The sequence below is a fragment of the Schistocerca serialis genome, chromosome 7 (assembly GCF_023864345.2).
Source record: "Schistocerca serialis cubense isolate TAMUIC-IGC-003099 chromosome 7, iqSchSeri2.2, whole genome shotgun sequence".
Taxonomy (NCBI): Eukaryota; Metazoa; Arthropoda; class Insecta; order Orthoptera; family Acrididae; genus Schistocerca; species Schistocerca serialis.
Window position 1 is genome coordinate 3,664,925 of NC_064644.1, and position 18,499 is coordinate 3,683,423.

Here is an 18,499-nt window from a genome sequence, read left to right on the forward strand (position 1 = left end):
AATACTATGTGTTCTATGAGTTCTCCTTCTAAATCGAGTAAGGTTTCTATGGAAACGACAGGATTATCCTTTGGGATACGACAATCACTTTCCGATCCACTAATCCTTCTTTACTGCATCCCTCACTCCCACACATTGACGAATTCACACGGAAATTGCGTCGCTATGAAATACTATGGGTTCTATGAATCTCCTTCAAAATTGAGTAACGTTTCTATGGAAACGACAGGATTTTCTTTTGGGATACGACAATCTCATTTCCGATCTACTAATCCTTCTTTACTGCATCCCTCACTCCCACACATTGACGAATTCACTCGGAAATTGCGTCGCTATGAAATACTGTGTGTTCTAAGACATTTCATTCTAAATCGAGAAACGTTTCTATGGAAACGACAGGTTTTACTTTGGGATACGACAATCTGATTTCCGATCCACTAATCCTTCCTTACTGCATCCCTCACTCCCACTCATTGACGAATTCACACGGAAATTGCGTCCATATGAAATACTATGTGTTCTAAAACATTTCCTTCCAAGTCGAGTAACGTTTCTATGGAAACGACAGGATTTTCTTTTGGGATACGACAATCTCATTTCCGATCCACTAATCCTTCTTTACTGCATCCCTCACTCCCACTCATTGACGAATTCACGCAGAAATTGCGTCGCTATGAAATACTATGTGTTCTAAGACATTTCCTTCTAAATCGAGTAACGTTTCTATGGAAACGACAGGATTTTCTTTTGGGATACGACAATCTCATTTCCGATCCACTAATCCTTCTTTACTGCATCCCTCACTCCCACTCATTGACGAATTCACACGGAAATTTCGTCGCTATGAAATACTATGTGTTCAATGCATTTCCTTCTAAATCGAGTAACGTTTCTATGGAAACGACAGGATTTTCTTTTGGGATACGACAATCTCATTTCCGATCCTCTAATCCTTCTTTACTGCATCCTACACTCCCACTTATTGACGAATTCACACAGAAATTGCGTCGCTATGAAATACTATGTGTTCTAAGACATTTCCTTCTAAATCGAGTAACGTTTCTATGGAAACGACAGGATTTTCTTTTTGGATACGACAATCTCATTTCCGATCCACTAATCCTTCTTTACTGCATCCCTCACTCCCACACATTGACGAATTCACACGGAAATTGCGTCGCTATGAAATACTATGTGTTTTAAGACATTTCCTTCTAAATCGAGTAACGTTTCTATGGAAACGACAGGATTTTCTTTTGGGATACGTCAATCACATTTCCGATCCACTAATCCTTCTTTACTGCATCCCTCACTCCCACACATTGGCGAATTCACACGGAAATTGCGTCGCTATGTAATACTATGGGTTCTATGACTTCTCCTTCTAAATCGAGTAACGTTTCTATGGAAACGACAGGATTTTCTTTTCGGATACGACAATCTCATTTCCGATCCACTAATCCTTCTTTACTGCATCCCTCACTCCCACACATTGACGAATTCACACGGAAATTGCGTCGCTATGAAATACTGTGTGTTCTAAGACATTTCATTCTAAATCGAGTAATGTTTCTATGGAAACGACAGGATTTTCTTTTGGGATACGACAATCTCATTTCCGATTCACTAATCCTTCTTTACTGCATCCCTCACTCCCACACATTGACCCCACACATTGACGAATTCACACGGAAATTGCGTCGCTATGAAATACTATATGTTCTATGACTTCTCCTTCTAAATCGAGAAAGGTTTCTATGGAAACGACAGGATTTTATTTTGGGATACGACAATCACATTTCCGATCCACTAATCCTTCTTTACTGCATCCCTCACTCCCACACATTGACGAATTTACACGGAAATTGCCTCGCTTTGAAATACTATGTGTTCTGAGACATTTCCTTCTAAGTCGAGTAACGTTTCTATGAAAACGACAGGATTTTCTTTTGGGATACGACAATCACATTTCCGATCCACTAATCCTTCTATACTGCATCCCTCACTCCCACACATTGACGAATTTACAAGGAAATTGCGTCGCTATGAAATACTATGGGTTCTATGACTCCTCATTCTAAATCGAGTAACGTTTCTATGGAAACGACAGGATTTACTTTGGGATACGACAATCACATTTCCGATCCACTAATCCTTCTTTACTGCAACCCTCACTCCCACTCACTGACGAATTCACACGGAAATTGCGTCGCTATGAAATACTATGTGTTGTAAGACATTTCCTTCTAAGTCGAGTAACGTTTCTATGGAAACGACAGGATTTTCTTTTGGGATACGACAATCACATTTCCGATCCACTAATCCTTCTATACTGCATCCCTCACTCCCACACATTGACGAATTCACAAGGAAATTGCGTCGCTTTGAAATACTATGTGTTCTAAGACATTTCCTTCTAAATCGAATAACGTTTCTATGGAAACGACTGGCTTTTCTTTTGCGATACGAGTATCTCCTTCTCGATGCACTATTCCTTCTTTATTGCATTGCTAGCTCACTCACATTGACGAATTAACACAGAAATTGAGTCGCTATGAAATACTATGCGTTCTATGAGTTCTCATTCTAAATCGAGTAACGTTGCTATGGAAATGACAGGTTTTTCTTTTCGGATTGGACAATCTCATTTCCGATCCACTAATCCCTCTTTACTGCATCCCTCACTCCCACTCATTGACGAATTCACACGGAAATTGCGTCGCTATGAAATACTATGTGTTCTAAGACATTTCCTTTTAAATCGAGTAACGTTTCTATGGAATCGACAGGATTTTCTTTTGGGATACAACGATCATATTTCCGATCCACTAATCCTTCTTTACTTCATCCCTCACTCCCACTCATTGACGAATTCACACGGAAATTGCGTCGCTATGAAATACTATGGGTTCTATGACTTCTCCTTCTAAATCGAGTAACGTTTCTGTGGAAACGACTGGATTTTCTTTTGGGATACGACAATCACATTTCCGATCCACTAATCCTTCTTTACTGCATCCCTCACTCCCACTCATTGACGAATTCACACGGAAATTGCGTCGCTATGAAATACTATGGGTTCTATGACTTCTCCTTCTAAATCGAGTAACGTTTCTGTAGAAACGACAGGAGTTTCTTTTGGGATACGACAATCACATTTCCTATCCACTAATCCTTCATTACTGCATCCCTCACTCCCACACGTTCACGAATTCACACGGAAATTGCGTCGCTATGAAATGCTATGGGTTCTATGACTTCTCCTTCTAAATCGAGTAACGTTTCTATGGAAACGACAGGATTTTCTTTTGGGATACGACAATCACATTTCCGATCCACTAATCCTTCTTTACTGCATCCCTCACTCCCACTCATTGACGAATTCACACGGAAACTGCGTCGCTATGAAATACTATGGGTTCTATGACTTCTACTTCTAACTCCAGTAACGTTTCTATGGAAACGACAGGATTTTCTTTTGGGATACGACAGTCACATTTCCGATCCACTAATCCTTCTTTACTGCTTCCCTCACTCCCACTCATTGACGAATTCACACGGAAATTGCGTCGCTATGAAATACTATGTGTTCTATGACTTTTCCTTCTAAATCGAGTATCGTTTTTATGGAAACGACTGGCTTTTCTTTTGCAATACGAGTATCTCCTTCTCGATGCATTATTCCTACTTTATTGCATCCAAAGCTAAATCACATTGACGAATTAACACAGAAATTGAGTCGCTATGAAATACTATGGGTTCTATGACTTCTCCTTCTAAATCGAGTTTCATTTCTATGGAAACGACTGGCTTTTCTTTTGCGATACGAGTATCTCCTTCTCGATGCACTATTCCTTCTTTATTGCATCCCTAGCTCCCTCACATTGACGAATTAACACAGAAATTGAGTCGCTATGAAGTACTATGGGTTCTATGACTTCTCCTTCTAAATCTAGCAACGTTTCTATTTAAACGACAGGATTTTCTTTTGGGATACGACAATCTCATTTCCGATCCACTAATCCTCCTTTACTGCATCACTTACTCCCACTCATTGACGAATTCACACGGGAATTGCGTCGCTATGAAATACTATGGGTTCACATGACTTCTCCTTCTAAATCGAGTAACGTTTCTGTGGAAACGACAGGATTTTCTTTTGGGATACGACAATCTCATTTCCGATCCACTAATCCTTCTTTACTGCATCCCTCACTCCCACACATTGACGAATTCACACGGAAATAGCGTCGCTATGAAATACTATGTGTTCTAAGACAGTTCCGTCTAAATCGAGTAACGTTTCCATGAAAACGACAGGATTATATTTTGGGATACGACAATCTCATTTCCGATTCACTAATCCTTCTTTACTGCATCCCTCACTCCCACTCATTGACGAATTCAAGCGGAAATTGCGTCGCTATGAAATACTATGGGTTCGATGACTTCTCCTTTTAAATCGAGTAAGGTTTCTATGGAAACGACAGGATTTTCTTTTGGGATATGTCAATCACATTTCCGATCCACTAATCCTTCTTTACTGCATCCCTCACTCCCACACATTGGCGAATTCACACGGAAATTGCGTCGCTATGTAATACTATGGGTTCTATGACTTCTCCTTCTAAATCGAGTAACGTTTCTATGGAAACGACAGGGTTTTCTTTTGGGATACGACAATCTCATTTCCGATCCACTAATCCTTCTTTACTGCATCCCTCACTCCCACACATTGACGAATTCACACGGAAATTGCGTCGCTATGAAATACTGTGTGTTCTAAGACATTTCATTCTAAATCGAGTAATGTTTCTATGGAAACGACAGGATTTTCTTTTGGGATACGACAATCTCATTTCCGATCCACTAATCCTCCTTTACTGCATCACTCACTCCCACTCATTGACGAATTCACACGGAAATTGCGTCGCTATGAAATACTATGGGTTCCATGACTTCTCCTTCTAAATCGAGAAAGGTTTCTGTGGAAACGACAGGATTTTATTTTGGGATACGACAATCACATTTCTGATCCACTAATCCTTCTTTACTGCATCCCTCACTCCCACACATTGACGAATTCGCAAGGAAATTGCGTCGCTATGAAATACTATGGGTTCTATGACTCCTCATTCTAAATCGAGTAACGTTTCTATGGAAACAACAGGATTTACTTTGGGATACGACAATCACATTTCCGATCCACTAATCCTTCTTTACTGCATCCCTGACTCCCACTCACTGACGAATTCACACGGAAATTGCGTCGCTATGAAATACTATGTGTTGCTAGACATTTCCTTCTAAGTCGAGTAACGTTTCTATGGAAACGACAGGATTTTCTTTTGGGATACGACAATCACATTTCCGATCCACTAATCCTTCTATACTGCATCCCTCACTCCCACACATCGACGAATTCACAAGGAAATTGCGTCGCTATGAAATACTATGGGTTCTATGACTTCTCCTTCTAAATCGAGCAACGTTTCTATGGAAACGACAGGATTTACTTTGGGATACGACAATCACATTTCCGATCCACTAATCCTTCTTTACTGCATCCCTCACTCACACGCATTGACGAATTCACACGGAAATTTCGTCGCTATGAAATACTATGTGTTCTAAGACATTTCCTTCTAAGTCGAGTAACGTTTCTATGGAAACGACAGGATTTTCTTTTGGGATACGACAATCACATTTCCGATCCACTAATCCTTCTATACTGCATCCCTCACTCCCACACATTGACGAATTCACAAGGAAATTGCGTCGCTATGAAATACTATGGGTTCTATGACTTCTCCTTCTAAATCGAGTAACGTTTCTATGGAAACGACAGGGTTTTCTTTTGGGATACGACAATCTCATTTCCGATCCACTAATCCTTCTTTACTGCATCCCTCACTCCCACACATTGACGAATTCACACGGAAATTGCGTCGCTATGAAATACTGTGTGTTCTAAGACATTTCATTCTAAATCGAGTAATGTTTCTATGGAAACGACAGGATTTTCTTTTGGGATACGACAATCTCATTTCCGATCCACTAATCCTCCTTTACTGCATCACTCACTCCCACTCATTGACGAATTCACACGGAAATTGCGTCGCTATGAAATACTATGGGTTCCATGACTTCTCCTTCTAAATCGAGAAAGGTTTCTGTGGAAACGACAGGATTTTATTTTGGGATACGACAATCACATTTCTGATCCACTAATCCTTCTTTACTGCATCCCTCACTCCCACACATTGACGAATTCGCAAGGAAATTGCGTCGCTATGAAATACTATGGGTTCTATGACTCCTCATTCTAAATCGAGTAACGTTTCTATGGAAACGACAGGATTTACTTTGGGATACGACAATCACATTTCCGATCCACTAATCCTTCTTTACTGCATCCCTGACTCCCACTCACTGACGAATTCACACGGAAATTGCGTCGCTATGAAATACTATGTGTTGCTAGACATTTCCTTCTAAGTCGAGTAACGTTTCTATGGAAACGACAGGATTTTCTTTTGGGATACGACAATCACATTTCCGATCCACTAATCCTTCTATACTGCATCCCTCACTCCCACACATTGACGAATTCACAAGGAAATTGCGTCGCTATGAAATACTATGGGTTCTATGACTTCTCCTTCTAAATCGAGCAACGTTTCTATGGAAACGACAGGATTTACTTTGGGATACGACAATCACATTTCCGATCCACTAATCCTTCTTTACTGCATCCCTCACTCACACGCATTGACGAATTCACACGGAAATTTCGTCGCTATGAAATACTATGTGTTCTAAGACATTTCCTTCTAAGTCGAGTAACGTTTCTATGGAAACGACAGGATTTTCTTTTGGGATACGACAATCACATTTCCGATCCACTAATCCTTCTATACTGCATCCCTCACTCCCACACATTGACGAATTCACAAGGAAATTGCGTCGCTATGAAATACTATGGGTTCTATGACTTCTCCTTCTAAATCGAGTATCGTTTCTATGGAAACGACTGGCTTTTCTTTTGCGATACGAGTATCTCCTTCTCGATGCACTATTCCTTCTTTATTGCATTGCTAGCTCCCTCACATTGACGAATTAACACAGAAATTGAGTCGCTATGAAATACTATGCGTTCTATGAGTTCTCATTCTAAATCGAGTAGCGTTGCTATGGAAATGACAGAATTTTCTTTTCGGATTGGACAATCTTATTTCCGATCCACTAATCCCTCTTTACTGCATCCCTCACTCCCACTCATTGACGAATTCACACGGAAATTGCGTCGCTATGAAATACTATGTGTTCTAAGACATTTCCTTTTAAATCGAGTAACGTTTCTATGGAATCGAAAGGATTTTCTTTTGGGATACAACGATCACATTTCCGATCCACTAATCCTTCTTTACTTCATCCCTCACTCCCACTCATTGACGAATTCACACGGAAATTGCGTCGCTATGAAATACTATGGTTTCTATGACTTCTCCTTCTAAATCGAGTAACGTTTCTATGGAAACGACAGGATTTTCTTTTGGGATACGACTATCACATTTCCGATCCACTAATCCTTCTTTACTGCATCCCTCACTCCCACTCATTGACGAATTCACACGGAAATTGCGTCGCTATGAAATACTATGGGTTCTATGACTTCTCCTTCTAAATCGAGTAACGTTTCTATAGAAACGACAGGAGTTTCTTTTGGGATACGACAATCACATATCCTATCCACTAATCCTTCATTACTGCATCCCTCACTCCCACACGTTGACGAATTCACACGGAAATTGCGTCGCTATGACATGCTATGGGTTCTATGACTTCTCCTTCTAAATCGAGTAACGTTTCTATGGAAACGACAGGATTTTCTTTTGGGATACGACAGTCACATTTCCGATCCACTAATCCTTCTTTACTGCCTCCCTCACTCCCACTCATTGACGAATTCACACGGAAATTGCGTCGCTATGAAATACTATGTGTTCTATGACTTTTCATTCTAAATCGAGTATCGTTTTTATGGAAACGACTGGCTTTTCTTTTGCAATACGAGTATCTCCTTCTCGATGCACTATTCCTTCTTTATTGCATCCCTAGCTAACTCACATTGACGAATTAACACAGAAATTGAGTCGCTATGCAATACTATGGGTTCTATGACTTCTCCTTCTAAATCGAGTTTCATTTCTATGGAAACGACTGGCTTTTCTTTTGCGATACGAGTATCTCCTTCTCGATGCACTATTCCTTCTTTATTGCATCCCTAGCTCCCTCACATTGACGAATTAACACAGAAATTGAGTCGCTATGTAGTACTATGGGTTCTATGACTTCTCCTTCTAAATCGAGCAACGTTTCTATGGAAACGACAGGATTTTCTTTTGGGATACGACAATCTCATTTCCGATCCACTAATCCTCCTTTACTGCATCACTCACTCCCACTCATTGACGAATTCACACGGAAATTGCGTCGCTATGAAATACTATGGGTTCCATGACTTCTCCTTCTAAATCGAGTAACGTTTCTGTGGAAACGACAGGATTTTCTTTTGGGATACGACAATCTCATTTCCGATCCACTAATCCTTCTTTACTGCATCCCTCACTCCCACACATTGACGAATTCACACGGAAATAGCGTCGCTATGAAATACTATGTGTTCTAAGACAGTTCCGTCTAAATCGAGTAACGTTTCCATGAAAACGACAGGATTATATTTTGGGATACGACAATCTCATTTCCGATTCACTAATCCTTCTTTACTGCATCCCTCACTCCCACTCATTGACGAATTCACACGGAAATTGCGTCGCTATGAAACACCATGGGTTCTATGACTTCTCCTTCTAAATCGAGTATCGTTTCTATGGAAACGACAGGATATTCTTTTGGGATACGACAATCTCATTTCCGATCCACTAATCCTTCTTTACTGCATCCCTCACTCCCACACATTGACGAATTCACACGGAAATTGCGTCGTTTTGAAATACAATGTGTTCTAAGACATTTCCTTCTAAGTCGAGTAACGTTTCTATGGAAACGACAGGATTTTCTTTAGGGATACGACAATCACATTTCCGATCCACTAATCCTTCTATACTGCATCCCTCACTCCCACACATTGACGAATTCACAAGGAAATTGCGTCGCTATGAAATACTATGGGTTCTATGACTTCTCCTTCTAAATCGAGTATCGTTTCTATGGAAACGACAGGATATTCTTTTGGGATACGACAATCTCATTTCCGATCCACTAATCCTTCTTTACTGCATCCCTCACTCCCACACATTGACGAATTCACACGGAAATTGCGTCGTTTTGAAATACAATGTGTTCTAAGACATTTCCTTCTAAGTCGAGTAACGTTTCTATGGAAACGACAGGATTTTCTTTAGGGATACGACAATCACATTTCCGATCCACTAATCCTTCTATACTGCATCCCTCACTCCCACACATTGACGAATTCACAAGGAAATTGCGTCGCTATGAAATACTATGGGTTCTATGACTTCTCCTTCTAAATCGAGCAACGTTTCTATGGAAACGACAGGATTTACTTTGGGATACGACAATCACATTTCCGATCCACTAATCCTTCTTTACTGCATCCCTCACTCACACGCATTGACGAATTCACACGGAAATTGCGTCGCTATGAAATACTATGTGTTCTAAGACATTTCCTTCTAAGTCGAGTAACGTTTCTATGGAAACGACAGGATTTTCTTTTGGGATACGACAATCACATTTCCGATCCACTAATCCTTCTATACTGCATCCCTCACTCCCACACATTGACGAATTCACAAGGAAATTGCGTCGCTATGAAATACTATGGGTTCTATGACTTCTCCTTCTAAATCGAGTATCGTTTCTATGGAAAGGACTGGCTTTTCTTTTGCGATACGAGTATCTCCTTCTCGATGCACTATTCCTTCTTTATTGCATTGCTAGCTCCCTCACATTGACGAATTAACACAGAAATTGAGTTGCTATGAAATACTATGCGTTCTATGAGTTCTCATTCTAAATCGAGTAGCGTTGCTATGGAAATGACAGAATTTTCTTTTCGGATTGGACAATCTTATTTCCGATCCACTAATCCCTCTTTACTGCATCCCTCACTCCCACTCATTGACGAATTCACACGGAAATTGCGTCGCTATGAAATACTATGTGTTCTAAGACATTTCCTTTTAAATCGAGTAACGTTTCTATGGAATCGACAGGATTTTCTTTTGGGATACAACGATCACATTTCCGATCCACTAATCCTTCTTTACTTCATCCCTCACTCCCACTCATTGACGAATTCACACGGAAATTGCGTCGCTATGAAATACTATGGGTTCTATGACTTCTCCTTCTAAATCGAGTAACGTTTCTATGGAAACGACAGGATTTTCTTTTGGGATACGACTATCACATTTCCGATCCACTAATCCTTCTTTACTGCATCCCTCACTCCCACTCATTGACGAATTCACACGGAAATTGCGTCGCTATGAAATACTATGGGTTCTATGACTTCTCCTTCTAAATCGAGTAACGTTTCTATAGAAACGACAGGAGTTTCTTTTGGGATACGACAATCACATATCCTATCCACTAATCCTTCATTACTGCATCCCTCACTCCCACACGTTGACGAATTCACACGGAAATTGCGTCGCTATGACATGCTATGCGTTCTATGACTTCTCCTTCTAAATCGAGTAACGTTTCTATGGAAACGACAGGATTTTCTTTTGGGATACGACAGTCACATTTCCGATCCACTAATCCTTCTTTACTGCCTCCCTCACTCCCACTCATTGACGAATTCACACGGAAATTGCGTCGCTATGAAATACTATGTGTTCTATGACTTTTCATTCTAAATCGAGTATCGTTTTTATGGAAACGACTGGCTTTTCTTTTGCAATACGAGTATCTCCTTCTCGATGCACTATTCCTTCTTTATTGCATCCCTAGCTAACTCACATTGACGAATTAACACAGAAATTGAGTCGCTATGAAATACTATGGGTTCTATGACTTCTCCTTCTAAATCGAGTTTCATTTCTATGGAAACGACTGGCTTTTCTTTTGCGATACGAGTATCTCCTTCTCGATGCACTATTCCTTCTTTATTGCATCCCTAGCTCCCTCACATTGACGAATTAACACAGAAATTGAGTCGCTATGTAGTACTATGGGTTCTATGACTTCTCCTTCTAAATCGAGCAACGTTTCTATGGAAACGACAGGATTTTCTTTTGGGATACGACAATCTCATTTCCGATCCACTAATCCTCCTTTACTGCATCACTCACTCCCACTCATTGACGAATTCACACGGAAATTGCGTCGCTATGAAATACTATGGGTTCCATGACTTCTCCTTCTAAATCGAGTAACGTTTCTGTGGAAACGACAGGATTTTCTTTTGGGATACGACAATCTCATTTCCGATCCACTAATCCTTCTTTACTGCATCCCTCACTCCCACACATTGACGAATTCACACGGAAATAGCGTCGCTATGAAATACTATGTGTTCTAAGACAGTTCCGTCTAAATCGAGTAACGTTTCCATGAAAACGACAGGATTATATTTTGGGATACGACAATCTCATTTCCGATTCACTAATCCTTCTTTACTGCATCCCTCACTCCCACTCATTGACGAATTCAAGCGGAAATTGCGTCGCTATGAAATACTATGGGTTCGATGACTTCTCCTTTTAAATCGAGTAAGGTTTCTATGGAAACGACAGGATTTTCTTTTGGGATATGTCAATCACATTTCCGATCCACTAATCCTTCTTTACTGCATCCCTCACTCCCACACATTGGCGAATTCACACGGAAATTGCGTCGCTATGTAATACTATGGGTTCTATGACTTCCCCTTCTAAATCGAGTAACGTTTCTATGGAAACGACAGGGTTTTCTTTTGGGATACGACAATCTCATTTCCGATCCACTAATCCTTCTTTACTGCATCCCTCACTCCCACACATTGACGAATTCACACGGAAATTGCGTCGCTATGAAATACTGTGTGTTCTAAGACATTTCATTCTAAATCGAGTAATGTTTCTATGGAAACGACAGGATTTTCTTTTGGGATACGACAATCTCATTTCCGATTCACTAATCTTTCTTTACTGCATCCCTCACTCCCACACATTGACCCCACACATTGACGAATTCACACGGAAATTGCGTCGCTATGAAATACTATATGTTCTATGACTTCTCCTTCTAAATCGAGAAAGGTTTCTGTGGAAACGACAGGATTTTATTTTGGGATACGACAATCACATTTCTGATCCACTAATCCTTCTTTACTGCATCCCTCACTCCCACACATTGACGAATTTACACGGAAATTGCGTCGCTTTGAAATACTATGTGTTCTAAGACATTTCCTTCTAAGTCGAGTAACGTTTCTATGAAAACGACAGGATTTTCTTTTGGGATACGACAATCACATTTCCGATCCACTAATCCTTCTATACTGCATCCCTCACTCCCACACATTGACGAACTCGCAACTAAATTGCGTCGCTATGAAATACTATGGGTTCTATGACTCCTCATTCTAAATCGAGTAACGTTTCTATGGAAACGACAGGATTTACTTTGGGATACGACAATCACATTTCCGATCCACTAATCCTTCTTTACTGCATCCCTGACTCCCACTCACTGACGAATTCACACGGAAATTGCGTCGCTATGAAATACTATGTGTTGTAAGACATTTCCTTCTAAGTCGAGTAACGTTTCTATGGAAACGACAGGATTTTCTTTTGGGATACGACAATCACATTTCCGATCCACTAATCCTTCTATACTGCATCCCTCACTCCCACACATTGACGAATTCACAAGGAAATTGCGTCGCTTTGAAATACTATGTGTTCTAAGACATTTCCTTCTAAATCGAATAACGTTTCTATGGAAACGACAGGATTTTCTTTTGGGATACGTCAATCACATTTCCGATCCACTAATCCTTCTTTACTGCAACCCTCACTCCCACACATTGACGAATTCACACGGAAATTGCGTCGCTATGAAACACTATGGGTTCTATGACTTCTCCTTCTAAATCGAGTATCGTTTCTATGGAAACGACAGGATATTCTTTTGGGATACGACAATCTCATTTCCGATCCACTAATCCTTCTTTACTGCATCCCTCACTCCCACACATTGACGAATTCACACGGAAATTGCGTCGTTTTGAAATACTATGTGTTCTAAGACATTTCCTTCTAAGTCGAGTAACGTTTCTATGGAAACGACAGGATTTTCTTTAGGGATACGACAATCACATTTCCGATCCACTAATCCTTCTATACTGCATCCCTCACTCCCACACATTGACGGATTCACAAGGAAATTGCGTCGCTATGAAATACTATGGGTTCTATGACTTCTCCTTCTAAATCGAGCAACGTTTCTATGGAAACGACAGGATTTACTTTGGGATACGACAATCACATTTCCGATCCACTAATCCTTCTTTACTGCATCCCTCACTCACACTCATTGACGAATTCACACGGAAATTGCGTCGCTATGAAATACTATGTGTTCTAAGACATTTCCTTCTAAGTCGAGTAACGTTTCTATGGAAACGACAGGAGTTTCTTTTGGGATACGACAATCACATTTCCGATCCACTAATCCTTCTATACTGCATCCCTCACTCCCACACATTGACGAATTCACAAGGAAATTGCGTCGCTATGAAATACTATGGGTTCTATGACTTCTCCTTCTAAATCGAGCAACGTTTCTATGGAAACGACAGGATTTACTTTGGGATACGACAATCACATTTCCGATCCACTAATCCTTCTTTACTGCATCCCTCACTCACACTCATTGACGAATTCACACGGAAATTGCGTCGCTATGAAATACTATGTGTTGTAAGACATTTCCTTCTAAGTCGAGTAACGTTTCTATGGAAACGACAGGAGTTTCTTTTGGGATACGACAATCACATTTCCGATCCACTAATCCCTCTTTACTGCATCCCTCACTCCCACTCATTGACGAATTCACACGGAAATTGCGTCGCTATGAAATACTATGTGTTCTAAGACATTTCCTTTTAAATCGAGTAACGTTTCTATGGAATCGACAGGATTTTCTTTTGGGATACAACGATCACATTTCCGATCCACTAATCCTTCTTTACTTCATCCCTCACTCCCACTCATTGACGAATTCACACGGAAATTGCGTCGCTATAAAATACTATGGGTTCTATGACTTCTCCTTCTAAATCGAGTAACGTTTCTATGGAAACGACAGGATTTTCTTTTGGGATACGACTATCACATTTCCGATCCACTAATCCTTCTTTACTGCATCCCTCACTCCCACTCATTGACGAATTCACACGGAAATTGCGTCGCTATGAAATACTATGGGTTCTATGACTTCTCCTTCTAAATCGAGTAACGTTTCTATAGAAACGACAGGAGTTTCTTTTGGGATACGACAATCACATATCCTATCCACTAATCCTTCATTACTGCATCCCTCACTCCCACACGTTGACGAATTCACACGGAAATTGCGTCGCTATGACATGCTATGGGTTCTATGACTTCTCCTTCTAAATCGAGTAACGTTTCTATGGAAACGACAGGATTTTCTTTTGGGATACGACAGTCACTTTTCCGATCCACTAATCCTTCTTTACTGCCTCCCTCACTCCCACTCATTGACGAATTCACACGGAAATTGCGTCGCTATGAAATACTATGTGATCTATGACTTTTCATTCTAAATCGAGTATCGTTTTTATGGAAACGACTGGCTTTTCTTTTGCAATACGAGTATCTCCTTCTCGATGCACTATTCCTTCTTTATTGCATCCCTAGCTAACTCACATTGACGAATTAACACAGAAATTGAGTCGCTATGAAATACTATGGGTTCTATGACTTCTCCTTCTAAATCGAGTTTCATTTCTATGGAAACGACTGGCTTTTCTTTTGCGATACGAGTATCTCCTTCTCGATGCACTATTCCTTCTTTATTGCATCCCTAGCTCCCTCACATTGACGAATTAACACAGAAATTGAGTCGCTATGTAGTTCTATGGGTTCTATGACTTCTCCTTCTAAATCGAGCAACGTTTCTATGGAAACGACAGGATTTTCTTTTGGGATACGACAATCTCATTTGCGATCCACTAATCCTCCTTTACTGCATCACTCACTCCCACTCATTGACGAATTCACACGGAAATTGCGTCGCTATGAAATACTATGGGTTCCATGACTTCTCCTTCTAAATCGAGTAACGTTTCTGTGGAAACGACAGGATTTTCTTTTGGGATACGACAATCTCATTTCCGATCCACTAATCCTTCTTTACTGCATCCCTCACTCCCACACATTGACGAATTCACACGGAAATTGCGTCGCTATGAAATACTATGTGTTCTAAGACAGTTCCGTCTAAATCGAGTAACGTTTCCATGAAAACGACAGGATTATATTTTGGGATACGAAAATCTCATTTCCGATCCACTAAACCTTCTTTACTGCATCACTCACTCCCACACATTGACGAATTCACAAGGAAATTGCGTCGCTATGAAATACTATGGGTTCTATGACTTCTCCTTCTTAATCGAGTATCGTCTCTAAGGAAACGACAGGATTTTCTTTTGGGATACGACAATCACATTTCCGATCCACTAATCCTTCTTTACTGCGTCCCTCACTCCCACTCATTGACGAATTCACACGGAAATTGCATCGCTATGAAATACTATGTGTTCTACAGCATTTCCTTCTAAATCGAGTAGCGTTTCTATGGAAACGACAGGATTTTCTTTTGGGATACGACAATCTCATCTCCGATCCACTAATCCTTCTTTACTGCATCCCTCACTCCCACTCATTGACCAATTCACACAGAAATTGCGTCGCTATGAAATACTATGTGTTCTAAGACATTTCTTTCTAGATCGAGTAACGTTTCTATGGAAACGACAGGATTTTCTTTTGGGATACGACAATCACATTTCCGATCCACTAATCCTTCTTTACTGCATCCCTCACTCCTACACATTGACGAATTCACACGGAAATTGCGTCGCTATGAAATACTTTGGGTTTTATGACCTCTCCTTCTAAATCGAGTAACGTTTCTATGCAAACGACAGGATTTTCTTTTGGGATACAACAATCTCATTTCCGATCCACTAATCCTTCTTTACTGCATCCCTCACTCCCACTAATTGACGAATTCACACGGAAATTGCGTCGCTATGAAATACTATGGGATCTATGACTTCTCCTTCTAAATCGAGTAACGTTTCTATGGAAACGACAGGATTTTCTTTTGGGATACGACAATCTCATTTCCGATCCACTAATCCTTCTTTACTGCATCCCTCACTCCCGCTCATTGACCAATTCACACTAAAATTGCGTCGCTATGAAATACTATGTGTTCTAAGACATTTCCTTCTAAATCGAGTAACGTTTCTATGAAAACGACAGGATTTTCTTTTGGGATACGACAATCACATTTCCGATCCACTAATCCTTCTATACTGCATCCCTCACTCCCACACATTGACGAATTCACAAGGAAATTGCGTCGCTATGAAATTCTATGGGTTCAATGACTCCTCATTCTAAATCGAGTAACGTTTCTATGGAAACGACAGGATTTACTTTGGGATACGACAATCACATTTCCGATCCACTAATCCTTCTTTACTGCATCCCTGACTCCCACTCACTGACGAATTCACACGGAAATTGCGTCGCTATGAAATACTATGTGTTCTAAGACATTTCCTTCTAAGTCGAGTAACGTTTCTATGGAAACGACAGGATTTTCTTTTGGGATACGACAATCACATTTCCGATCCACTAATCCTTCTATACTGCATCCCTCACTCCCACACATTGACGAATTCACAAGGAAATTGCGTCGCTTTGAAATACTATGTGTTCTAAGACATTTCCTTCTAAATCGAATAACGTTTCTATGGAAACGACAGGATTTTCTTTTGGGATACGTCAATCACATTTCCGATCCACTAATCCTTCTTTACTGCAACCCTCACTCCCACACATTGACGAATTCACACGGAAATTGCGTCGCTATGAAACACTATGTGTTCTATGACTTCTCCTTCTAAATCGAGTATCGTTTCTATGGAAACGACAGGATATTCTTTTGGGATACGACAATCTCATTTCCGATCCACTAATCCTTCTTTACTGCATCCCTCACTCCCACACATTGACGAATTCACACGGAAATTGCGTCGCTATGAAATACTATGTGTTCTAAGACAGTTCCGTCTAAATCGAGTAACGTTTCCATGAAAACGACAGGATTATATTTTGGGATACGACAATCTCATTTCCGATCCACTAATCCTTCTTTACTGCATCCCTCACTCCCACTCATTGACGAATTCAAACGGAAATTGCGTCGCTATGAAATACTATGGGTTCGATGACTTCTCCTTCTAAATCGAGTAAGGTTTCTATGGAAACGACAGGATTCTCTTTTGGGATACGACAATCACATTTCCGATCCACTAATCCTTCTTTACTGCATCCCTCACTCCCACTCATTGACCAATTCACACAGAAATTGCGTCGCTATGAAATACTATGTGTTCTAAGACATTTCCTTCTAGATCGAGTAACGTTTCTATGGAAACGACAGGATTTTCCTTTGGGATACGACAATCACATTTCCGATCCACCATCCTTCTTTACTGCATCCCTCACTCCCACACATTGACGAATTCACAAGGAAATTGCGTCGCTATGAAATACTATGGGTTCTATGACTTCTCCTTCTAAATCGAGTATCGTCTCTAAGGAAACGACAGGATTTTCTTTTGGGATACGACAATCACATTTCCGATCCACTAATCCTTCTTTACTGCGTCCCTCACTCCCACTCATTGACGAATTCACACGGAAATTGCATCGCTATGAAATACTATGTGTACTACAGCATTTCCTTCTAAATCGAGTAACGTTTCTATGGAAACGACAGGATTTTCTTTTGGGATACGACAATCACATTTCCGATCCACTAATCCTTCTTTACTGCATCCCTCACTCCCACTCATTGACGAATTCACACGGAAATTGCGTCGCTATGAAATACTATGTGTTCTAAGACATTTCCTTTTAAATCGAGTAACGTTTCTGTGGAAACGACAGGATTTTCTTTTGGGATACGACAATCTCATTTCCGATCCACTAATCCTTCTTTACTGCATCCCTCACTCCCACTCATTGACCAATTTACACAGAAATTGCGTCGCTATGAAATACTATGTGTTCTAAGACATTTCTTTCTAGATCGAGTAACGTTTCTATGGAAACGACAGGATTTTCTTTTGGGATACGACAATCACATTTCCGATCCACTAATCCTTCTTTACTGCATCCCTCAC